This window comes from Chrysemys picta, unplaced genomic scaffold (genome assembly GCF_011386835.1).
Source record: "Chrysemys picta bellii isolate R12L10 unplaced genomic scaffold, ASM1138683v2 scaf51, whole genome shotgun sequence".
Lineage (NCBI taxonomy): Eukaryota > Metazoa > Chordata > Testudines > Emydidae > Chrysemys > Chrysemys picta.
The window spans coordinates 148,569-172,879 of record NW_027052758.1 but is presented as its reverse complement, the minus strand read 5'-3'; the positions used below and the strand labels follow the sequence as shown (position 1 = coordinate 172,879).

The following is a 24,311-nucleotide window of genomic DNA, read 5'->3' as shown; positions in this document are numbered from 1 at the left end:
TTAGTTATGTAAGTCATAACTTAGTTTCATTTTTATATTCCAATACACTAGTGATTCTCCAGAATCCAAGAATAAAACAGTTGATGACCCAAGCACTTGGGACCAGTAGCTTTAGAGAGACGCTGGTCCATGAGGGATTCTCTGGTGAAGTGATCCATGGACTGAAAGAAAGGGAGAAACACTGATCTGCAATCATTCAGCGTCAAGGTAATGTATTGAATTCAACTCGAAGGCTGTTGATGTTTACTGACTTTAATATGTTCACTGTTGTTATATCTATTTCTAGTCATAATTCTATTTTTTAAATCTATTTTGCTATGTCTTCATAGTACACAGGCAAAAAAAAAACCTCTATGTTGAAGGCAAAAGTGAGAATAAATATAATTAATTTCAAGGTAAAAATCCTGACAAGATCATTATAGTTAAGGGGGGAAATCTGTCAAATGTTAAGAATTTCATGATCTTGGTGGTCTTGAATATATTTATCAATAACTTCGACTTGTTATTTAACAGTTCTATTTCTGTAAGGAATTGTAGCAGGGTACTGATGCAAAAGCACCTCATTATCATGTTCTTTCTTCCCTCTGGGGGTACGTCTTCACTACCCGCTGTATTGGTGGGTAGCAATCGATTTATCTGGGATCGACATATCACATCTCGTTAAGACGCGATATATCGATCCCCGAACGCGCTCACCGTGGACTCCGGAACTCCACCAGAGCGAGCGGCGGTAGCGCAGTCGACGGGGGAGCCGCGGCCGTCGATCCCGCGCCGTCTGGACCCCAGGTAATTCGATCCAAGATACTTCGACTTCAGCTATGCTATTCGCGTAGCTGAAGTTCCGTATCTTGGATCGATCCCCCCCCAGTGTAGACCAGCCCTTGGCTTTGCCCCCACCCCCCCTTCAGTGTCAGGTGAGCATTACCTCATCGTAGTCCCAAACTGACCAAAGGAAGGGAAAGGGGGTGACTCACTTGAGAGTCCAACAGATCCTTTGTTGCTGCCTAGGCCAGTGTCCTTTGTTCCTGTGAGGCTGGGCTGGGTTCATCCCATATATGCCTCGATGAGGTGTGAACTGCCCCTCTGTTCCTGGAGAGTTTTGCCTGGGCTTGTTTTAAGCCATGAGGACACATTTTCAGCCTCACAACTATATAGATGAAATTACTACCTATAACATTATTGTAACAACAATGCTCAGTGCATCATAAACCTTCTGAAGACACCCGACATGACAAACTTTGCATTGGATACCACGCAATTATATTACAAGGATGAACATGGGGTTGCAGGGTGTTCCCCCGAGATACAGAGTGTCACACCTACACAAAAGAGGAAATAGTTCTTATATAGCAATTCCCATCACTAGATCTCAAAGGGAACATTTACACTGCAACAAAAGACCCACGGCAGGGCAGCAGGAGGCACAAATCAGCTCACAGGGCTCTATCTCCAGGATTACAAATTGCAGGGCAGACATTTTGGCTTGGTCTGGAATCCAGGCTGTGAAAGCCCACAAGGAGGGAGGGTCTCAGAGCCTGGGGTCTAGTCTGATCCCAAATGTTTACACAGCAGTATTTAGCTCCACAGTCCGAGCCCTAGTCAATTGACCATGGCTCTCAGACTTGGTGCCGGGAATTATTTATTGCAGTGTAGACATACTCAAAGTGTCCTACAAAGGAGGTCAGGGAGTAATTATCATCAATTTACAGATTAAAAGCCTTTAAAATGGCTCATCTAAGAAACTGAAAAGTATCTAATGGTTATTTCCCTCCCTCTGCTCCAGAAAAAAAAATCACGTTATGCCATGAAATTGGACAGTTTTAGCACTGGCTCAAGCAGGTGGCTGGTTTTAATGATCAGAATATTAAAAGGATGCTGAAATTGCCATTATTTGAAACACTACCTATGATTCCCGGTGAGGAAAATGTAGCTCATATAAAAAATCTTTGTCAACAAAGCTGTGAGATTCATTTTCCCTGTTGCATTGATAGAGGGCGTATGTTGGGGCCAGCAATGGTTGAGGAGATTGAAGGCTCTTGTATATAGTTGCAGCACTAAACACTTACTTATGGTAAGCGGGTTTGTGTCAGAATTATTACTGATCACTGCCCCTTTTCCATTAAAGGGCGGGGAGAGAACATAAATCCTTTTAACCTTCTATTAAAAACACAGGGGAAGGAGAAGGGAAAGGAAAACTCTTAAAGCATTTACAACTGAAAGAACTAAATAAGACTTTCATTGTGGCTGCTTCCCATACTCCCTTTCTCTGTACAGCATTTTCTTTAGTGGAAAATCTCCTCACCTTTGTCTAAACTAGAGATCTTGGCCATATCAGACAAGTGACTTGTTTGCCAGCTATAGCAGGGGTGTAAATGGTCATCTAGACACTCTAGAAATGTTTGTTCCTGGCTGGACTATCCTTGGGCTCTGGTGCTGAAGAAGGATTGAATGACCTTGTTGGGGACATGAGGTAGATACAGTAAGATGGTTGCTTTGGGGGTGTTGAATTCCAGTCCTGTTTCTTTTAAAGACAAGACAAAACAAAGCAGACACACACAGGAGAAGAAATATAAGAAGGCCCAGCTTCTGTCCCTATTATTTGCCATTTAGCAGCTGCAAATTCCAAGAGTTTTATTAGTAGAGCAGTGCAAAGAACTGACTTTTAATTTTGCTGGCAGTTCCAAAAAATTTGGCGGGGGGGAATGTTTTAGGTAACCCTGAATGAAAAAAAATTCAAAATTTTGGCCTATAAAATTTTTTTTTCAGTGACATGAAGTGTTTGACATGAAATGTAACATTTCATTTTGTTTTGGAGCTTTTAAAATGTTTTTATATATTTTAAATAAAATTGAAGAAAATTTAAAAAAAAAGTCATTTTGAATTGAGAAATCAAATGTTTCCATTCAACAATGTCAAAACAAAACAATTTCCTTTTTTCTGCATGTTTGTTGGTTTGTTTTTCACCAAAATAATTCTGCAAAATTAACATGAATTCGCAAAATGTTTTAGTCAGCCTAAATCTGCATTTTTTACTGGAAAAAGAGGTTCAGACAAAAGGTTTCACGCAGCTCTACTTATTAACCTGAGATTTAGCTGTTACTGGCTGGGGTGAAAGCATGGCTCTCAGGTTGTCTCTTTCAGTACAGCAGAGTTGCAAAGGTGGAGTTTTTCTGGCTGCCTAAGCTAGACTCTCATGAGACGGAAGGCAAAACAAGAAAAAGAGGAAGCGTAATGTGGAGTGCTCCTGTGTGGGAAGGAAAAATGATGTGCTAGAGCATGGGTGATATTAGGAACTTCAGGTTCTCATCATCCCAGGCATTGCCCAGGATTCAGCTGAACCCAATGGAGATTGTCCCAGTTTTGGGGTTAACTGCACCTGTTCCCCCTTCCTGGCCTCCAGCCATCATCCCACTATGAGCAGGATGATTTAGTTGGGGTTGGTCCTGCTTTGAGCAGGGGGTTGGACTAGATGACCTCCTGAGGTCCTTCCAATCCTGATATTCTATGATTCTATAACCCCTGTCCCTCTCCCTCCAGACCACAATTTTAGGGCTGCAGTCCCCCGGCAATTCCCTGTGACTACCCTAGCAGGTCTGACTTTAGGTTAGCACCTGCAGTTCTGCTCTCCCCCAGGGATAATGACAGGGTTACCAGTGACTAGCCAGCTTTCACAGAACACAGTATCTTGATTTAGTACAAGTGTATGTCAAAGAAAACCTATCCTAAAACAATAGACAGCACAGATATTAACCTTAGCCAGTGTCACCCATCATCCACAGGGAGTCCTGGTAGGTCCATACACTGGTCCAGAGTGAGTCTGACCTAAGTCAGATCAGGCTGAATCGTTATACTATTTGGGGCCTTTGTCGTCAGGCCTCCAGGACCAGGTAAAACCAATCAGTGCTACTTCTCCCCAGGACCAAAGCTTCAAAGGTGCTGGGTGTCTGAGTAACTGGCATTGGGACTTGCATTCATTACCCTCCCCACCCTGCAGTGAGTCCAGATTCTGCTGAAAACTCACTCAGCGAGCCAGAAAAACACAGCTGCATATACCGATTATTGATACAGCAGTCTGTGAACATCCCCTGTGCCCATAGTGGCTATCACATCTCAGTAGAACAGTCTTTGAAGTTTCCATGCTTGCAAGGTCTCACGTTTGTCACAGTGATCTTGTCTGGTTGCTTCCTCTTGTCTGGTCAGGACATCTTTCAAGATGTGATGGCTAAATGAGTGGGCTGATTTTCGGAGATGCCAAGCTCCCATAATTACTTCTGAAATCAATGGGGACTGTAGGTTCTCAGCACCTCTGAGAATAAAGCCACTTACTTTGATACCTAAGTAAAGATTTAGGTGCCTAATTTTAGACACTAAGAGTAACATTTTCAAAAGTATCTAAGTGATTTCAGTGTCTAAGTCCCATTGAAAGTCTAGAACAATATTTTTGGAATAAGAAATTACAATATGAATATTAGTACTAGAAGTTCTCATATTAATTATGATATTAAAATGAATATAGAATCCTAGAATATCAGGGTTGGAAGGGACCTCAAGAGGTCATCTAGTCCTACCTCCTGCTCAAAGCAGGACCAATTCCCAGCTAAATCATCCCAGCCAGGGCTTTGTCAAGCCGGGCCTTAAAAACCTCCAAGAAAGGAGACTCCACCACCTCCCTAGGTAACGCATTCCAGTGCTTCACCACCCTTCTAGTGAAATAGTGTTTCCTAATATCCAACCTGGACCTCCCCCACTGCAACTTGAGACCATTGCTCCTTGTTCTGTCATCTGCCACCACTGAGAACAGCCGAACTCCATCCTCTTTGGAACCCCCCTTCAGGTAGTTGAAGGCTGCTATCAAATCCCTCCTCATTCTTCTCTTCTGCAGACTAAACAATCCCAGTTCCCTCAGCCTTTCCTCATAAGTCATGTGCTCCAGATCCCTAATCATTTTTGTTGCCCTCCGTTGGACTCTTTCCAATTTTTCCACATCCTTCTTGTAATGTGGGGCCCAAAACTGGACACAGTATTCCAGATGAGGCCTCACCAATGTCGAATAAAGGGGAACGATCACGTTCCTCGATCTGCTGGCAATGCCCCTACTTATACATCCCAAAATGCCGTTAGCCTTCTTGGCAACAAGAGCACACTGTTGACTCATATCCAGGTTCTTGTCCACTGTGACCCCTAGGTCCTTTTCTGCAGAACTGCTACCTAGCCATTTGGTCCCTAGTCTGTAGCAGTGCGTGGGATTCTTCCGTCCTAAGTGCAGGACTCTGCTCTTGTCCTTGTTGAACCTCATCAGGTTTTTTTTGGCCCAATCCTCTAATTTGTCTAGGTCCCTCTGTATCCGATCCCTACCCTCTAATGTATCTACCACGCCTCCTAGTTTAGTGTCATCTGCAAACTTGCTGAGAGTGCAGTCCACACCATCCTCCAGATCATTAATAAAGATATCAAACAAAACCGGCCCCAGGACCGACCCTTGGGGCACTCCGCTTGAAACCGGCTGCCAGCTAGACATGGAGTCATTGATCACTTCCCGTTGAGCCCGACGATCTAGCCAGCTTTCTATCCACCTTACAGTCCATTCATCCAGCCCATACTTGGCGGCAAGAATATTGTGGGAGTCCGTATCAAAAGCTTTGCTAAAGTCAAGGAATAACACATCCACTGCTTTCCCCTCATCCACAGAGCCAGTTATCTCATCATAGAAGGCAATTAGGTTAGTCAGGCACGACTTCCCCTTCGTGAATCCCTGCTGACTGTTCCTGATCACTTTCCTCTCCTCTAAATGTTTCATAATTGATTCCTTGAGGACCTGCTCCATGATTTTTCCAGGGACGGAGGTGAGGCTGACTGGCCTGTAGTTCCCCGGATCCTCCTCCTTCCCTTTTTTAAAGATGGGCACGACATTAGCCTTTTTCCAGTCATCCGGGACCTCCCCCGATCGCCATGAGTTTTCAAAAATAATGGCTAATGGCTCTGCAATCTCACCCGCCTACTCCTTTAGCACCCTCGGATGCAGCGCATCCGGCCCCATGGACTTGTGCACGTCCAGTTTTTCTAAATAGTCCTGAACCACTTCTTTCTCCACAGAGGGCTGGTCACCTTCTCCCCATATTGTGCTGCCCAGTGCAGCAGTCTGGGAGCTGACCTAGTTCGTGAAGACAGAGGCAAAAAAATCATTGAGTACATTAGCTTTTTCCACATCCTCGGTCACTAGGTTGCCTCCCTCATTCAGTAAGGGGCCCACACTTTCCTTGACTTTCTTCTTGTTGCTAACATACCTGTAGAAACCCTTCTTGTTACTCATAACATCTCTTGCTAACTGCAACTCCAAGAGTGATTTGGCCTTCCTGATTTCACTCCTGCATGCCTGAGCAATATTTTTATACTCCTCCCTGGTCACTTGTCCAATCTTCCACTTCTTGTAAGCTTCTTTTTTGCGTTTAAGATCAGCAAGGATTTCACTGTTTAGCCAAGCTGGTCGCCTGCCATATTTACTATTCTTTCTACACATCGGGATGGTTTGTTCCTGCGACCGCAATAAGGATTCTTTAAAATACAGCCAGCTCTCCTGGACCCCTTTGCCCTTCATGTTATTCTCCCAGGGGATCCTGCCCATCTGTTCCCTGAGGGAGTCAAAGTCTGCTTTTCTGAAGTCCAGGGTCCGTATTGTGCTGATCTCCTTTCTTCCTTGTGTCAGGATCCTGAACTCGACCATCTCATGGTCACTGCCTCCCAGGTTCCCATCCACTTTTGCTTCCCCTACTAATTCTTCCCTGTTTGTGAGCAGCAGGTCAAGAAAAGCTCTGCCCCTAGTTGGTTCCTCCAGCACTTGCACCAGGAAATTGTCCCCTACACTTTCCAAAAATTTCCTGGATTGTCTGTGCACCGCTGTATTGCTCTCCCAGCAGATATCAGGGTGATTAAAGTCTCCCATGAGAACCAGGGCCTGCGATCTAGCAACTTCTGCTAGTTGCCAGAAGAAAGCCTCGTCCACCTCATCCCCCTGGTCTGGTGGTCTATAGCAGACTCCAACCATGACATCACCCTTGTTACTCACACTTCTCAACTTTATCCAGAGACTCTCAGGTTTTTCTGCAGTTTCATACAGGAGCTCTGAGCAGTCATACTCCTCTCTTACATACAACGCAACTCCCCCACCTTTTCTGCCCTGCCTGTCCTTCCTGAACAGTTTATATCCATCCATGACAGTACTCCAGTCATGTGAGTTATCCCACCAAGTCTCTGTTATTCCAATCGCATCATAGTTCCCTGACTGTGCCAGGACTTCCAGTTCTCCCTGCTTGTTTCCCAGGCTTCTTGCATTTGTGTATAGGCACTTAAGATAACTCATCGATCGTCCCTCTTTCTCAGCATGAGACAGGAGTCCTCCCCTCTTGCGCTCTCCTACTCGTGCTTCCTCCCAGGATCCCATTTCCCCACTTACCTCAGGGCTTTGGTCTCCTTCCCCCGGTGAACCTAGTTTAAAGCCCTCCTCACTAGGTTAGCCAGCCTGCTGGCGAAGATGCTCTTCCCTCTCGTCGTTAGGTGGAGCCCGTCTCTGCCTAGCACTCCTCGTTCTTGGAACACCATCCCATGGTCAAAGAATCCAAAGCCTTCTCTCCAACACCACCTGCGTAGCCATTCGTTGAGTTCCATGATTCGACGGTCTCTACCCAGGCCTTTTCCTTGCACAGGGAGGATGGACGAGAACGCCACTTGCGCCTCAAACTCCTTTATCCTTCTTCCCAGAGCCACGTAGTCTGCAGTGATCCGCTCAAGGTCATTCTTGGCACTATCATTGGTGCCCACGTGGAGAAGCAGGAAGGGGTAGCGATCCGAAGGTTTGATGAGTCTCGGCAGTCTCTCCGTCACATCGTGTATCCTAGCTCCTGGCAAGCAGCAGACCTCTCGGTTTTCCCGGTCGGGGCGGCAGATAGATGACTCAGTCCCCCTGAGGAGGGAGTCCCCGACCACCACCACCCTCCTCCTCCTCTTGGGAGTGGTGGTCGTGGAACCCCCATCCCTAGGACAGTGCATCTTTTGCCTTCCAATCGGTGGAGTCTCCTTCTGCTCCCTTCCCTCAGATGGGTCATCTAGTCCACTCTCCGCATTAGTACCTGTAGAGAGAATATGGAAACGATTGCTCACCTGTATCTCCATTGCTGGTGCATGGACGCTCCTCTTCTTCTGGAGGTCACATGCTGCCAAACCTCTTCACAATCCTTCTGTCCCTGCTGCGCCTGTTCTGAATCTTCAGAACATTGTGGCCGTAGAAGCATCTCCTGACGTCTGTCCAGGAAATCTTCATTTTCCCTTATGCAACGCAGAGTCGATACTCGTTTCTCCAGGCCTCGAACCTTCTCTTCCAATATGGAGACCAGCTTGCCCTTCGTACAGACAAAGTCGCTTCTGTCCTGTGGAAGAAAGACAAACATGGCACAACCTGTGCAGGTGACAACAGCTGATCGCTCACCTTCCATATCACCGTCCTCTTAAGAGCTTCCTCAACTGTTGCAGGAACTACTCAGAGAAACCCATAGATGAAAGCCTCAGTGGGCTCTGCCCAGGCAAACTCCCGCTTTTAGCCTCTGCTGTTCGCCGCTCAGCTGGTTCGCTGCTGACTGGCCTTATATACCAGTCAGGCCCCCTCAAGGCCCACCTGGAACAAAGCACTCCCAATTCACACTTTTCAAACAACCAAGCAAGCAATCAAGCACACGGTCAAACTGACCAACTGTCCCAGCAGCAGACACTCAGATACTCACCAACACAGCCCCCCTAATGCAGCACTTAGCGTACCTCCTCTCGGACAGCTCCCAGGCAAACTTCCTCTGTTAGCCTCTGCTGTTCGCCGCTCAGCTGGTTTGCTGCTGACTGCCCTTATATACCAGTTAGGCCCCATTATATAATAAATATATAATATATATAATAAAAAAATAATAAAATATTGTGCTTAGCTGTCGGTTAATTTTAGATAGCAATTGGATTTTTAAATTAAATTGGTAGAAGAAGAACCATCCTTTGAATTTGCACTGGCCTTTCTGTCTCTGTCATATATTCCTAGAGCAGCTTCTCTCGATGGAGTGACACTTCTGGGCCTAGCCAGTGAGCACAGTCATGGGATCAAATAGCTCTTAAGTCTTGGCATGACCAGCAATGGTCCTAAAACTTTAGGATGCAGAAAGTCACCTTCCTGGAGCTGTGAGCCAAACATTGTCTTGACCTGCAGTGCTAGAACACCAATTAGCATGGAGACATGCGTGGCAATTGCAGTGTGGAGCTTATCTCTTCAGATTGCTGCCACTTGGTGGTGAACCAGTTTGGTGTGGGGAAATCCACAGTGAGGGAAGTTGATGGAGGTGTGCAAAGCTCTTCCCTCCATATATGCTGTTGCATAAGGTGATCAGGCTAGGTAATATTCAAACCAAGTAGCTCAGGTTTTCCAGCTGCGGTGAGGCTAGCGTTGTGATCACTTTGCCCATTCTTTGCCTATCTCATCAAGCATTTGTCCATGAACAAGATGGGGTAATTCTCCATGGTTTTGCAGGCCTCATTGGATCACTGGAGCAAATTCACGGACATTAATGTTGGATGGCTGGGAAAAGCACTGTGTTTTCATAATTATCGTGTGGTAATTGAATTGTGTGGTTTCTATACTTGTGATAAAATATATCAGTCTGTGAGCTATTCATAGATGTTAAGGTCCCAACAGAACATTACATCATCTATTCTGACCTCCCTTCTATCAATCCCATACCATTAAATTTCACCAAGTTAGCTCTGTATGGAACCCAATAATTTGTGTTTGACTAAAGCGTCTTTCAGAAAGGAATCTAGGCTTGATTTGACGACATCAAGAGATTGAAAAACCACCACTTCCTTTAGTAGTTTGTTCCAATGGTTAATCACCCTCACTGTTAAAAATGTGAGCTACTATTTCTAATCTGAATTGTTCTGCCTTTTACTTCTAGTCATTGGTCGTTGTTAGGACTTTCTCTGCTAGATTAAAGAGCTCTTTAATACGCAGTATTTTCTCCCCACAAATGTTCTTGTGCAGTGTATTCACACTGTATTCACATCACCTCTCAATCTTCTTTTTGATAAGCGCAACAGATTCAGCTCTTTAAATGTGTCCTTTTCAGTCATTTTCTCCTGCCCTTGAATTATAGTTCCAGCTCTTTTCTGTGCCCTCTCCAATTTTTCATAATCCTTTTTAAAATGTGGACCCCAGAATTGGATGCAGTATTTCAATATCAGTCTCTCCAATGCTGGATACAGAGGTAAAAATCACTACCCCCCCTGTTTTACACCCCAGGGTCACATTAGCTCTTTTTGAAACAGCATTACAGTGGGAGATCATGTTAAGTTATTTGGCCACTGTCACCAGCTGAATCCTTTTCAGAGTCACTGCAGTACCTGTTTGCTTGCCCTTTGAACAATCATATAACTATAGCTGATTAATAAATCCTTCCATTCTTATAACAACCAAAGCAAATACTTGTGTTTTTATTGCTAGAAAAAAACGTCTTCAACATTGAGTAAAGTTTTCAAAAGTGCCTAAGAGCCAGATTTTCAAATATATTTAGGTGCCTAAACATGCAGCTCGGTGCATAGCAAGATTTTCAAAAGAACCTGGGCACCTAATTCCCATTATCAGAGCTGTATATGAGAAGATGAGAATCAGGTCCAAGAGTCTTCAAACTTGAAACTGTTCACTGCCAGCCTATCAGACCTGAAGAACTGAGTCTGTTAGCACTAATGCTGCCTTTTTAACAACACTGTGTGTTTATTATTCTTTAAGGGGATTTTGATCTCCGCCCTGTAGTCAGCACTTGGTATGGATTTACATTAGTATAACTCTCCAGTATTCTTCTGCTCTCATTCCAGGAATAGGTGAAAGCAGCACAAGGGAGGATATTTCAGTTCAGTTAAATGCATTAAATTAAAAAAGAAAACAACTTATGGACAGTTTAATATCAAGATCTACTGCTATGCGATGAGACAGCTTCAGAAAGTGAAGCTGGATACAGAAGTTAAAACTGTCAACTGAAAACAGACTCTCCTTAAGTAATGGACTATTAGAGAACTGAGAGCCCCTCAGAGTCTCTGAAACTGCTCAAAACAGTTTTTCAGGGTTCAGCAGGTAACTGAAACCTGAACCTTAACTATAGCATGGATATCACACTTGTATACTTAAATACTTAATATATTTTAGAGAAGACTTACAAAAATACCGAAAACCCTAATATTTAATACTAATTGGGCCAGAAAGCAAGTGCAAATGGCTCTGTAGGCCAGGGACTAGGATGCTCACCAGGGAGGGCTGCACATCTGGGTCTCAGACTCTGTGCATATGGCTATTTAATTATTTATACAAGGATAGCTTCGACAGGAGAGATTGCAAAGCACCCCCTTAGAAGAGCCCGCAGCCCTGCAGTTAGGTCACTTGCCTAGGAAAGGGGAGAGGAGGGATTCAAAGCTGGGCTGCCTGCAGTTCTTCTGAGTGACTTATTAACTGGGCTATCAGTGATCAGAGGGGCACCGCCTCCTCCTCAGTGATTAGAATGATTGGAAAAAGGCAACTATAGTGCCCATCTTTAAAAAAGGGAAGAAGGAGAACCCGGGGAACTACAGGTGGTCAGTCTCACCTCACTACCTGGAAAAATCATGGAGTAGGTCCTGAAGGAATCAATTTTGAAGCACTTGGAGGAGAGGAAGGTTATCAGGAACAGTCAACATAGATTCACCAAAGGCAAGTCAACCTGATTGCCTTCTATGATAAGATAAATGGCTCTGTGGATATGGGGAAATCAGTGGACGTGATATAGCTTGACTTTAGCAAAGCTTTTGATACAGTCTCCCACAGTAGTCTTGCCAGCAAGTTAAAAAAGTATGGATTGGATATATGGACAATAAGGTGGATAGAAAGCTGGCTGGATTGTCGGGCTTAACAGGTAGTGTCTATTTGGCAGCCGGTAGCAAATGTGGAGTGCCCCAGGGGTTGGTCCTGGGGCAGGTTTTGTTTAGTATCCTCATTAATGATATGGATGATGGTCTGGATTGCACACTCAGCAAGTTCATGGATGACACTAAGCTGGGGGGATAGGTAGATACTCTGGAGGGTAGGGATAGGATACAGAAGGACCTAGAGATATTGGAGGATTGGACCAAAAGAAATCTGATGAGGTTCAACAATGACAAGTGCAGAGTCCTGCACTTAGGACGGAAGAATACCAAGCACTGCTACAGACTAGGGACCAAATGGCTAGACAGCAGTTCAGCAGAAAAGGACCTAGGGGTTACAGTGGACGAGAAACTGGAATTGAGTCCACAATGTGCCCTTGTTGCCAAGAAGGCTAACAGCATTTTGGGCTGTATAACTAGGAGCATTGCCAGCAGATTGAGGGATGCGATCATTCCCCTCTATTCAGCATTGATGAGGCCTCATCTGGAATACTGTGTCCAGTTTTCAGCCCCACACCACAAGAAGGATGTGGACAAATTGGAAAGAGTCCTGGAGAGGGCAACAAAAAGAATCAGAGAGCTGGGGCACATGACTTACGAGGAGAGGCTAAGGGACCTGGGCTTGTTTAATCTGCAGAAGAGAAGAGTGAGGGGGATTTGATAGCAGCCTTCAACTATCTGAAGGGGGGGTTCCAAAGAGGATGGAACTAGGCTATTTTCAGGGGTGGTAGATGACAGAACAAGGAGCAATGGTCTCAAGTTGCAGTGGAGGAGGTTTAGGTTGGATATTAGGAAACACTGTTTCACTAGGAAGGTGGTGAAGCACTGGAATGGATTACCAAGGGAGGTGGTGGAATCTGCTTCCTTAGAGGTTTTTAAGTTCCGCCTTGACAAAGCCCTGGCTGGGATGATTTAGTTAGTGTTGGTCCTGCTTTGAGCAGGGAGTTGGACTAGATGACCTCCTGAGGTTTCTTCCAACCCTAATCTTCTATGATTCTATGATAACCATGCTCAGAAACTTATCAAATTCCATTTTCCAACTCATTCTGTTGCTTACCCCACAACTCCTGCGGGGACGCTGCTCCAGAATCTCCCTCCTCTGATCATAGAATCCTAGAATATCAGGGTTGGAAGGGACCTCAGAAGGTCATCTAGTCCAACCCCTTGCTCAAAGCAGGACCAATTCCCAACTAAATCATCCCAGCCAGGGCTTTGTCAAGCCTAACCTTAAAAACCTCTAATGAAGGAGATTCCACCACCTCCCTAGGTAACCCATTCCAGTGCTTCACCACCCTCCTAGTGAAATAGTGTTTCCTAATATCCAACCTAAACCTCCCCAACTGCAACTTGAGACCATTGCTCCTTGTTCTGTCATCTGCCACCACTGAGAACAGCCGAGCTCCATCCTCTTTGGAACCCCCCTTCAGGTAGTTGAAGGCTGCTATCAAATCCCCCCTCATTCTTCTCTTCTGCAGACTAAGCAATCCCAGTTCCCTCAGCCTTTCCTCATAAGTCATGTGCTCCAGCCCCCTAATCATTTTTGTTGCCCTCCGCTGGACTCTTTCCAATTTTTCCACATCCTTCTTGTAGTGTGGGGCCCAAAACTGGACACAGTACTCGAGATGAGGCCTCACCAATGTCGAATAGAGGGGAACGATCACGTTCCTCGATCTGCTGGCAATGCCCCTACTTATACAGCCCAAAATGCCGTTAGCCTTCTTGGCAACAAGGGCACACTGTTGACTCATATCCAGCTTTTTGTCCACTGTAACCCTTAGGTCCTTTTCTGCAGAACTGCTGCCTAGCCACTCAGTTCCTAGTCTGTAGCAGTGCATGGGATTCTTCCGTCCTAAGTGCAGGACTCTGCACTTGTCCTTGTTGAACCTCATCAGGTTTCTTTTGGCCCAATCCTCTAATTTGTCTAGGTCCCTCTGTATCCTATCCCTACCCTCCAGCTTATCTACCACTCCTCCCAGTTTAGTGTCATCTGCAAACTTGCTGAGAGTGCAGTCCATGCCATCCTCCAGACCATTAATGAAGATATTGAACAAAACCTGCCCCAGGACCGACATGGAGCCGTTGATCACTACCTGTTGAGCCCGACGATCTAGCCAGCTTTCTAGATGGGCACAAAGCTTCAGTTTCCAGCCTGAATTTCATTCAGGGCCAGTTATACTCCATTTATTCTTTTGACAAATTTGTTCATTAACTCCAGTTCCTCCTCTCCCTCTCTGGTGTTCTCTTCCCCAGTACATTTACACAGAGCTAGCACATCCCCTCTCAGCCCTTCCTTTGCTAGGTAAATCAAGCTCAGTTCTTTTAGTCTCCTCTCCTAAAGGTACGTCTTCACTACCCGCCGTATTGGTGGGTAGCAATTGATTTATCCGGGATCGATATATCGCGTCTCGTTAAGACGCGATATATCGATCCCCAAACGCGCTCACCGTCGACTCCGGAACTCCACCAGAGCGAGCGGCGATAGCGCAGTCGACGGGGGAGCCGCGGCCGTCGATCCCGCGCTGTCTGGACTCCAGGTAATTTGATCCAAGATACTTCGATCCAAGATATTCGCGTAGCTGAAGTTGCGTATCTTGGATCGATCCCCCCCACAATGTAGACCAGCCCTTAGACAGTCACTCCATGTCTCTGATCATCCTGGGAGCCCATCTCTGCACCTTTCCAGTTTGAATTAATTCCCCTCTGGCTGAGGTTGTGGAACAGCCCACAAACCCCAGGGCAGTAGAGCAGCCCCTCTGACAAAGTATGCAGTTCCTGGGTGTTGAGCCTTGAAGTTGAGGAAAAGCTATAATTTTTGCAGAAGTAGAGAAGGAGCCAGGGGAGGGATTTGAGTAGGGAGGGGATGACATGGTTGGAGCACAATTGAGGCAGCTGATTTTGTTGTCACAATGTTTGATCAGGCTCTTCATTGTTCTGGTGGGAGAGGCGATCTTGAGAAGCAACAAAAGAAGATGGTGCAAGGGGTGAGACTCAAGCAGAGTGCCCCTGGCCACAGGGGAAACAACCCATGTAACCTCCTTGCCTACCACATGGGCATGAGGAAGATGAAAGCAGGAAAACTTTCCAAGCCCCTGCAGCCAGAAGGATTCTCCAGCAGTAGCCTTTGCTTCTCCCTTGAACACACCCCTTTGGTCCCAGAAATTACCTTTGTCTTCATTTCAGATCACACAGAGGAAGAAAAAAAGGCAAATTATGAGCTTTCATTCTGCCATGTTCATGGCGATAGTCCAACTGTTGAACACAATGTGCTGGGCTTGTGAAAGAGAGGGACAGATTTACAATCAGTGGTTTAAAACACACCTGTCTTCAATATGCCGTGTGATCCGGTGGGATCCAGGGGAGGCAGGGAGAAGTCATTGGCTGTGGGGATGACGATAGAACTTGGAGGCAGAGAGGTGTGATGGGCTGGGGGAGTTGGGAGAGGGAAGCATAGGAAAGGGAGTCACAGTAGGAGTCTTTGTTGGGTGGGAGGGTCATGGGCGAGGGAAGCCCCGTCCCTTAGTGGGAGGTGTTTCAGGGGACTATGGAAGAAGGAAGAGGGAAAATGGAACTTAAAAATTTCAGCAAGAATTTCCTCTAAAAGAGAAAAAAAATTACTAATGTCTGTTAGCTGTTATGAAGTTGTAGTATAGTGGTCCGTTCCCTGCCCTCTCACTCTGTACGATTTTCAAATTTTTGCAAAGTCAAACACTAGTAATTGTCATATGTTTCTTTGTTTGTTGGTTTTCTGGTTTTGGAATGCACTTTTCTGCCATTGTTTCATTTTTCCCTTGAAATATTTTTTGTATGAAAATGCATATTTGGGTCAACCAAAACATTTCATGACTTCATGTTGTTTTTTATCATTGTTTCAGTGGAGAACAAAAAAAAGCCTTTTTGGGGGGAATATTAAAACATTCATTTTGAGATTTGCAAATTGAAAGATCAGTTTTGGCGCTAGATTCGCAGGGGAATTACACACCATACACCAAATAGGGATAATGGTGCCTCCTTATACCAACAGACCAGTGATTTTTTTTCAATCAACAATCTGTAAGTGAGGAGGCAATTGATCGACTGCCCCAGTTTGATATCACCATATCTCTTACTGACTGAAACTGCGAAAGCAATTGACCTGCTGTCAAATGGTAAAGAACCTGGAGCAGAAGTGATACCAGCAGAAGTCTACAAGGTCAGAGGCTTGCACATGGCTCTGAAACTGACTGAATTTTTCCAGTCAATGTGGGCTCTAAAACTATACCCCAGGAACAAAAGGCTGCATCTATTGTCCACTTGTACAAGTGGAAAGATAACAGACAGACCTGCAACAACTGTTAGGGCATCTCCTTATCAAGATCCAGCAAAATTCTTGCCAGAATTGCCTTGAACAAGGGCTCCTGCCTGCGTGTCAGTGTGGCTTCAGAAAAAGGTGCGGAACCACAGATATGGTGTCTGCTGCGTCTCAACTTCAGGAGAAATGTCAGGAACAGAACTCCAACCTGTATATGACTTTCTGTAGAGGGGCGGACTCACCCCTGCGGCGCCTCCTGCTGGTCTCTTCTGGGAATTAGCTCGATTTCCAGCCCAGAGCACCCTCTGCAGGCCGGTGATCCGCCTGTCCTTTGGCCCCCGTGTCCTTCCCGGACACTGGTGCCCTTTTATCTGGGGTGCTGCCCCCTGGCAGTACACCCCTCAGTACTAGGGTCTCCCCTCCCCGGGGAACGCCCACCCACTAGCCTTACCTTGCCTCCGAATAAGGCCACTGCCAGTCACCAACTAGCCCCCGCTCCCCGGGGCAGACTGCAGTATAGGCCACTCATCTCAGGCAAGGTTAGGTTTGGACCTGCTGCCTGGGCCTACCCCTGGGCTGCCCTCTGCAACCCCCAGTACTCCTTGGCCTCCTACTAGGCCGCAGCCTGGGGCTTTCCAGGCTGGAGATCCCCAGCTCCTCAGCCTGTCCCCAGCCCTGCTCCACTCAGGTACTCTGTCTCTAGCTCACTGCAGCCAGGCCCTTCTCCCTCTGAAGGCAGAGAGAGATTGCTTGGCCTCTGGCTCATAGCCTTTTTATATAGGGCCAGATGAGGCCTGATTGGGGTGTGGCCCAGCTGCAGCTGCTTCCCAATCAGCCCAGCTTAGCACCTCCCAGCCACAACCCTTCCCCTTGGGCTGTTTTAAGCCCTTCAGGGCAGGAGCGAGGTAACCACCCCGCTACACTTTCATTGACCTGACAAAGCATTGGATGCAGTCAGTCGGGAGGGCCTTTGGAAAATCATGGCAAAATTCAGTTTCCCAGAGAAATTCATTGCAGTGGTTCATCAATTTCATGATGGCTCGTGCTGTGGAAGATGGTGAGTCATCTGAACCATTCCCAGTCACCAAGGGAGTCAAGCAGGGCTGTGTGCTGGCACCAGCGCTCTTCAGTATGATGTTTTCTGGCATATTACAGATGCGTTTGGTGACTGTGACGTCTGGATTGGCATCAGATACCGGACTGATGGGAAACTCTTCAATCTGAGGAAACTACAGGCAAAGCCAAAGGTACAGGAAGTGGCTGTTCATGATCTGTTTGCTGATGACTGTTCCCTGAATGCCAGATTTGAGTCTGACGTGTAGCAAAGTGTGGACTAGTTCTCTTCAGCCTGTGACACTTTTGGTCTCACAATCAACATCAAGAAGAGAAAAGTGATGTCCAGCCTGCTGCACCAGGAAAGCCTGATATAGGGCCTGCTATTACAGTGAATGGCCAAGCCCTCCGGGCAGTGGACAAGTTCAGCTATCTGGGCAGTGCACTGTTGTGTGAAGTTCACATGGATAATTAAACCAACACCAGAATTGACAAAGCAAGTGTAGCCTTTGGGAGCACAGAGACATTAGCCAACAAACAAAACTGAACATCTACAAAGTCATCATGTTGCCAACTCTGAGGTATCCATGCAAAACCTGGACAGTGTACCTGAATTACTTTCACATGGGCTGTCTGAGGAAACTGATGAGGATAAGATGGTAAGACAACGTTCCAGATATTGAGGTTCTCAGATGGGTAGGCACTCCAAGCATGAAATCACAGGGGAGATGGGCAGGCCATGTCACCAGACTGTCAGATGAGTCATTGTCAGAGAAGATCTTTTATGGTGAGTTAAAGGAGAGAAAGTGCTCTCAGGGAGGCCAGAATAAAAGTTTCAAAGATTCCCTCAAATTATCCTTGAGGTGTTTCAACATTGACCCAGAGTTTTGGGAAGATCTCGCTCATGCTCGTTCTACCTGGTGAAGTCTCATGCATTCTGGAGCTACCGTCTATGAGCAGAGGAGAACTGCTGAGGCGGAGCAGAAGTGCCAGCAAGGTAACTCTCGTAAGAGCAGCATGTCCATTGTTAATCTAGTTACTCACAGTGGCATTTCTTGTTCAGTTTGCCATAGACAGTTCAAAGCTCTAATTGACCTGATCAGCCACTCACGTGTTCCCAGAAACCAAACCAACCAGTGATGTCATGGTCATCTCCAAACTCGAAGGACAAACAACAGGAAGCCACCCCGGGGCAGAGCGCGGCACAGGCAGCGGCACTGCGATCAATTCTGCTGCCACCGGCACCGATACAAGACTTGCTACCGCCTAACAAGCTGAATCCAGCACCGGTCAGTGCTCCAACAGTTGACTGCAACCCCAAGGCGGGACCAGCGCAACTCCTGTGTCCTGCTCACATAGCAGTTTCTTCGGCACCACAGTCGCCACTGCTCGACACCGAACACACCCCGAGCTACATAGCATGGTACCATCCTTTATCTCCTGCACCATGCATAGTGGTGAGGAAGGATATGTTCAGGACAACGCTCATCCCCATCAGAGATGAGACCTACATGGAATGGAAAGCCTAAGCCTCATTCCTCCGAGCATTCACTGCCCTGGTATGCACAGCAGTAGCCTTACCCATTACCACCTTACCCCATGCAATGGCCACAATGGGGTCCTTGGCCCACATACCAGATCCCCTATCCTTCCCCAGCAACAGGAGGTTCCAGAGTACATCCATCATTACCACACAGAGAAACCTCTTACCCTCCTGAGACAGAGATAGAAGAGAAGAAATACTATCTCAGGCAGACCCGGATGATTCACCACCTGCCCCTTACTCATCTTCTGCACCAGACAAAGCGGTGACGCCGTCTATCCCTACGACACCAGATGACCTGAAACAGTTCCAAGAACTCTTCAAAAGAGTAGCAAATAGCCAAGAAATTTCCTTACATGAGGTGCAGAAGAAACAACATAGGTTGTTAAAAAACTTACAACCAGCATCATTGACCAAGATTGCCCTCCCCATTGAAGAGGCTATAATAGAGCCTGCGGAGGTAATATGGCAAACAGTGGCATCGGTATCCCCGACTAACAAAAGATCTGACAGAAAATACTTCGTTCCAGCCAAAGACATGGAATTTTTGTTTTCACACCATCAAGCCTGCTTTCTAGTAGTAGAGGCTGCTAATCAGTGTAGCAAACAGCCTCATTTACGCTCCTCACTGCCAGATAAAGAACACAAGAGATTGAACCTCTTTGGGCGGAAAGTTTACTCGTCAGCCACTCTTCTGCTTAGAGTTGCTAACTATTCTGCTCTACTAGCAAATTACGACTACTCTAACTATGGTAAAATACAAGAGCTCGTGGAAGACCTCCCCAAGCATAAACGTCCTCAACTCAACGCCATTATCAACGAGGGTCAGTTAATATCAATGGATCAATGGATGTAGCGGACATAGCTGCCTAAAGAACCACAACAGCTGTGGTTATGAGAAGAACATCATGGTTGCAGACTTTGGGAATTCCAAAAGAACTACAGCTAAAAGTGGAGGACCTCCCCTTCGATAGGGATAAACTATTCTCGTCTCCATACCATGAAGGCCTTCTGAACAATGCTGCATACACTAGGCAAACACCCACCGCCTGACAAACGCCCTCACTTTACACCAAACCAGGTCACGAGACACCTCATTTAACCGTCAACAACCACGATACTTCACTCAGAACAGACCCAAACAACGGGCTCAGAGATGACGAGCTACACAGAACCAGACCTCGTCCACCCGTCCATTTACATCTAAGCCACAATTTTGAGGTCTTGGTCGAGGGTATGCACCACCTCCCATATCTCTAGTGACAACAGATACCCCATTCCACAGTTTTGGTCACCGCCTATGCCCATTTTACCATGCCTCAGCTGCGATAACCACAGATCAATGGGTTTTGGAGATCATACAATCCGGCTACACCAGTCCTTTCACAGCCATTCCCCCTACCCTCCCTCGTATCCCATCCTTCTTCAGGGACCCCTATCACGATCACCTTCTACAACAGGAAGTAGACTACCTCCTACTGCTGGGTGCTGTAGAACCAGCACCACATCAATACCAAGGGAGGGGTTCTTATTCCAAATATTTCCTGACAGAGAAGAAAGGAGGGGATGGAGACCAATCTTAGATCTCCGAAAACTCAACAGGTTCGTATGCAACCACAGGTACAAAAATGATCACTCTGGCCACAATAATCCCAGCGCTAGATGGTTTGCAGCCCTTAACCTCCAAGATGCATACTTCCATATTACAATACATCCTGCCCACAGATGGTTCCTGAGGTTCACAGGCGGACCCAATCACTACCAATACAGGGTCTTTCCCTTCGGACTGTCCACTGTTCCCTGCGTAGTCTCAAAAACGCTCTGGTAGTAGCAGCACATTTATGACACAATGGAGTCATAATCTTTCCCTATTTGGATGATTGTCTTCTCAGAGGTGCAAACCGAGAAGAAACGGCAGGCATGCTGAAGACCACAATAGACCCGGTTCACCAACTAGATCTACAGATGAACGAAAAGAAATCCACCCTGGAACCAACCCAGCAATTGGAGTTTATTGTAGCCGACCTAGACTCCATACAAGCCAAGGCAATATTGCCAAACCACAGTTTCACTGCATTGACCAATCTTATTTACACGGTGATCATCAGACCACAAACTTCAGTGAGGACATGCCTTCAGATTCTGGGACATATGTCAGCTACAACTTTCGTAGTAAAGTATGCCAGACTCCATATACGCTGTCTGCAGCACTGGTTGAACATGGTCTATGCACCCAGCAAACACTATCTCAACAGATGTGTGACACTACCACCAAATATTATCCTCACCCTACAATGGTGGACACAGCCAGGGAATGTATGCTCCGGGATTCCCTTTCAACAAGACACCCCCCGCATCAGTGACTATTACAACAGATGCCTCCCGTGACAGTGCCCCCTATAAGGCTTTATGGAATATGCTTATGAATGTATATATGACATAACTAGAATATGTTTTATGCTACATATGTCATGTAACATATCTCTGTAAAGGTTATGATCGACACAATCTATTAATCCTATTTGTATGCATGTATCATTTTTGTACTTGAAGTTAGGAATATTGGCGGTATACTTGCTTGATTTCTATTGAGAAGGGAATGTGCAAATTAAATGCCCAATCAAGAACCACTTAAGCCAACAACGAACTCGAAGATGCCAATCCACATTGAAGCTTTCCCAGGAATGTGGCTTGTCTGGTAAGAAATTCAGTCATGAATGCACATGTGACTTGCCCATGTGACTCCAAAACTCCATCTTGGAGCTGGATTTTGCATAGGAGAGAGGAAGGGGGTCTCCCCCCACAAGGGAAAGTCTAGTTAAGCCTTTGGGAGACCCCTCAATTTTGTCTTCAGCTGGCTAAAGAGAGAGCCTCTCTACTCCCAAGGATACCTGAAAGAAATTGGAACAAAGGACAGTAACTACAGGGGGTGAGAATGATTGTTGGACCCAGACTAGAAGGAGACTAGTCTGTAAAAGGAAGCTTATTGAAACTGGTGAGGTTTCATCTGTATTCAGATTTCTTAGACATAGACTTGCGTGTTCTATTTTATTTTGCTTGGAAATTGACTTTGTTCTCTCTGTTACTACTTGGAACCACTTAAATCCTACTTTCTGTATTTAATAAAATCACTTTGTACTTATTAATTAACTCAGAGTATGTATTAATACCTGGGGGGCAAACAGCTGTGCATATCTCTCTATCAGTGTTATAGAGGCGAACAATTTATGAGTTTACCCTGTATACATTTTATACAGGGTAAAATGGATTTATTTGGGGTTTGGACCGCATTGGCACTTTGGCATCTGAGTGGTAAAGACAGGAGCACTTCTGTAAGTTTCTTTCAGTTAAGTCTGCAGCTCTGGGGCAAGTAATTCAGACCCTGGGTCTGTGTTGGAGCAGACTGGCATGTCTGGCTCAACAAGACAGGGTGCTGGAGTCCTAAGCTGTCAGGGCAGGAAAGTCTTGGCACATTGGTTGGCAAGTCCTAAGGGAGTTTTCTGTGATCCAATCTGTCACACCTACCTGATGGGTTGGGGTACCCACTTGGGTCATCACAATGTACAAGGCAAGTTGTCTGCGATGGAAAATCACCTACATTTCAATCTCCTGGAACTCTGGACGGTACACAATGGATGCCGACACTTCCCTCCACTCACACATGAACCCTCAATCTCTATTCTCACCGACAATGTGGAGTGCATGTTTTATATCAATCGCCAAGGAGGAGCCAGGTCTCACTCGCTATGTGTAAAAGCCATGAATTTATGGAGCTTCTGCATCCGCAACAATATAAACATCACAGCATCATACCTACCAAGGTGCCAAAACACTACAGCCGACAACCTCAGCAGGCACTTCTCACAGGAACACGAGTGGGAAATCCACAACAGGGTTCTCAACACACTATTCCGAAAATGGGGTCACCCAGTAATCGACCTTTTCGCCTCAGCAACAAATCACAAATGTCCACTATTTTGCTCCAGGGCATGGAATGCCTTCCTCATCCCATGGAATGTGTCACTCATGTATGTCTTCCCGCCGTTACCACTGATCCCATGGGTCATCCGCAAGATACGACTCGACACCGCATACATCATTCTCATTGTCCCCACATGGCCCAGACAGACTTGGTTTCCGTACCTCTCACGTCTAGCAGTCTGTGCCCCACAACTGCTGCCTTTCCAGATGGACTTCCTGTCCCAGAACAAGGGCCTGACGCTCCATCCAGACCCAGCGAAACTCCATCTCAAAGCGTGGCTCCTCTTTGGTTCCAACATGGGGAATTGAACTGTTCGGAGAAAGTAAAATAGGTAAAAAAAAGTTGCCTCACCACTAACAATACTTACTGCCACAAGTGAAGAAGATTCTCCCTTTGGTGTCACCAATGACAGCTGGATGCAACCAAGGCGCTTCTATCGATGATCCTAGGCTACCTACTAGAAATGAAGGAAACGGGGTTAGCCATAAGCTCTATTAAAGTACACCTCGCTGCCATTACGGCCCTCCATGAACAGAGAGAAGGGGCTTCAATATTCATTCACCCGATTACACGGTGCTTTCTAGCAGGTATACAGAACATGTACCCAGAAGTACACCAACCTGCACCACCATGGGCTCTCAATCTTGTGTTCAAATGTTTCACAAGACCACCCTTTGAGCCTCTAACAACCTACTCGCTCCTTCACGTGTCACTGAAGGTCGTATTACTAGTGGCAATCACGTCTGCCAGACGTGTCAGCAAAATAGGAGCATTGATGACTGAATGACTGTACACTGTATTTACCAAAGACAAAATCATGTCATGTCCTCACCCAAAATTCTTGCCCAAAGTGGCTACAAATGTTCATATTACCCAAACCATACACTTACCTGCCTTCCAGCCCAAGCCACATAATGACTCCCGAGAAGCAACATTGCACATGCTGGATGTCAGACTGGCTGTAGCCTTCTACTTGGACAGAACTAAACCATTTCGCAAGTCACCAAGACTATTCGTCTCTACAGCAGAGTGCTCCAAGGGCTCTACAATATCGACGCAGAGACTGTCTAAAATGGGTCTCTACCTGTATTCAAACTTGCTACCACCTGCATCACAAAGAACCCACCGTGGGCATCAGATCCCACTCAACGCGAGCCACGGTGACATCGATTGCACTCTTGAACAATGTCCCCTTAATAGATGTTTGTAGAGCTGCAACCTGGACATCGGAGCTCACTTTTGTAAAGCATTACGCTATCACCCAAGGCCTAGTCTCAGACTCTATTGTTGGCCTTACAATGCTCTCATAACACACTTATACATAACTCCTAACCCCTACCACCCTGGAGGGGTACTGCTTTACAAGCACCTTGAGTGGCGCACCCACAGGGACACCACTCGATGAAGAAGAAGAAGTTACTCACCATGTGCAATAACTATGGTTCTTTGAGTTGTGTGTCCCTGTGGGTATTCCA

General features: G+C 46.2%; 1 long non-coding RNA gene across 1 annotated transcript; it reads right to left on the bottom strand.

Annotated features, from left to right (window-relative positions):
* LOC135977863 (uncharacterized) lies at positions 1 to 23,528 on the bottom strand. Its single transcript, XR_010595307.1, has 3 exons — positions 22,998 to 23,528; positions 8,155 to 8,420; positions 1 to 161 (listed from the first exon to the last, which is right to left on the bottom strand). It is a non-coding gene; the product is annotated as an uncharacterized LOC135977863 (long non-coding RNA).
* Between the last annotated feature and the right edge of the window lie 783 nt (positions 23,529 to 24,311).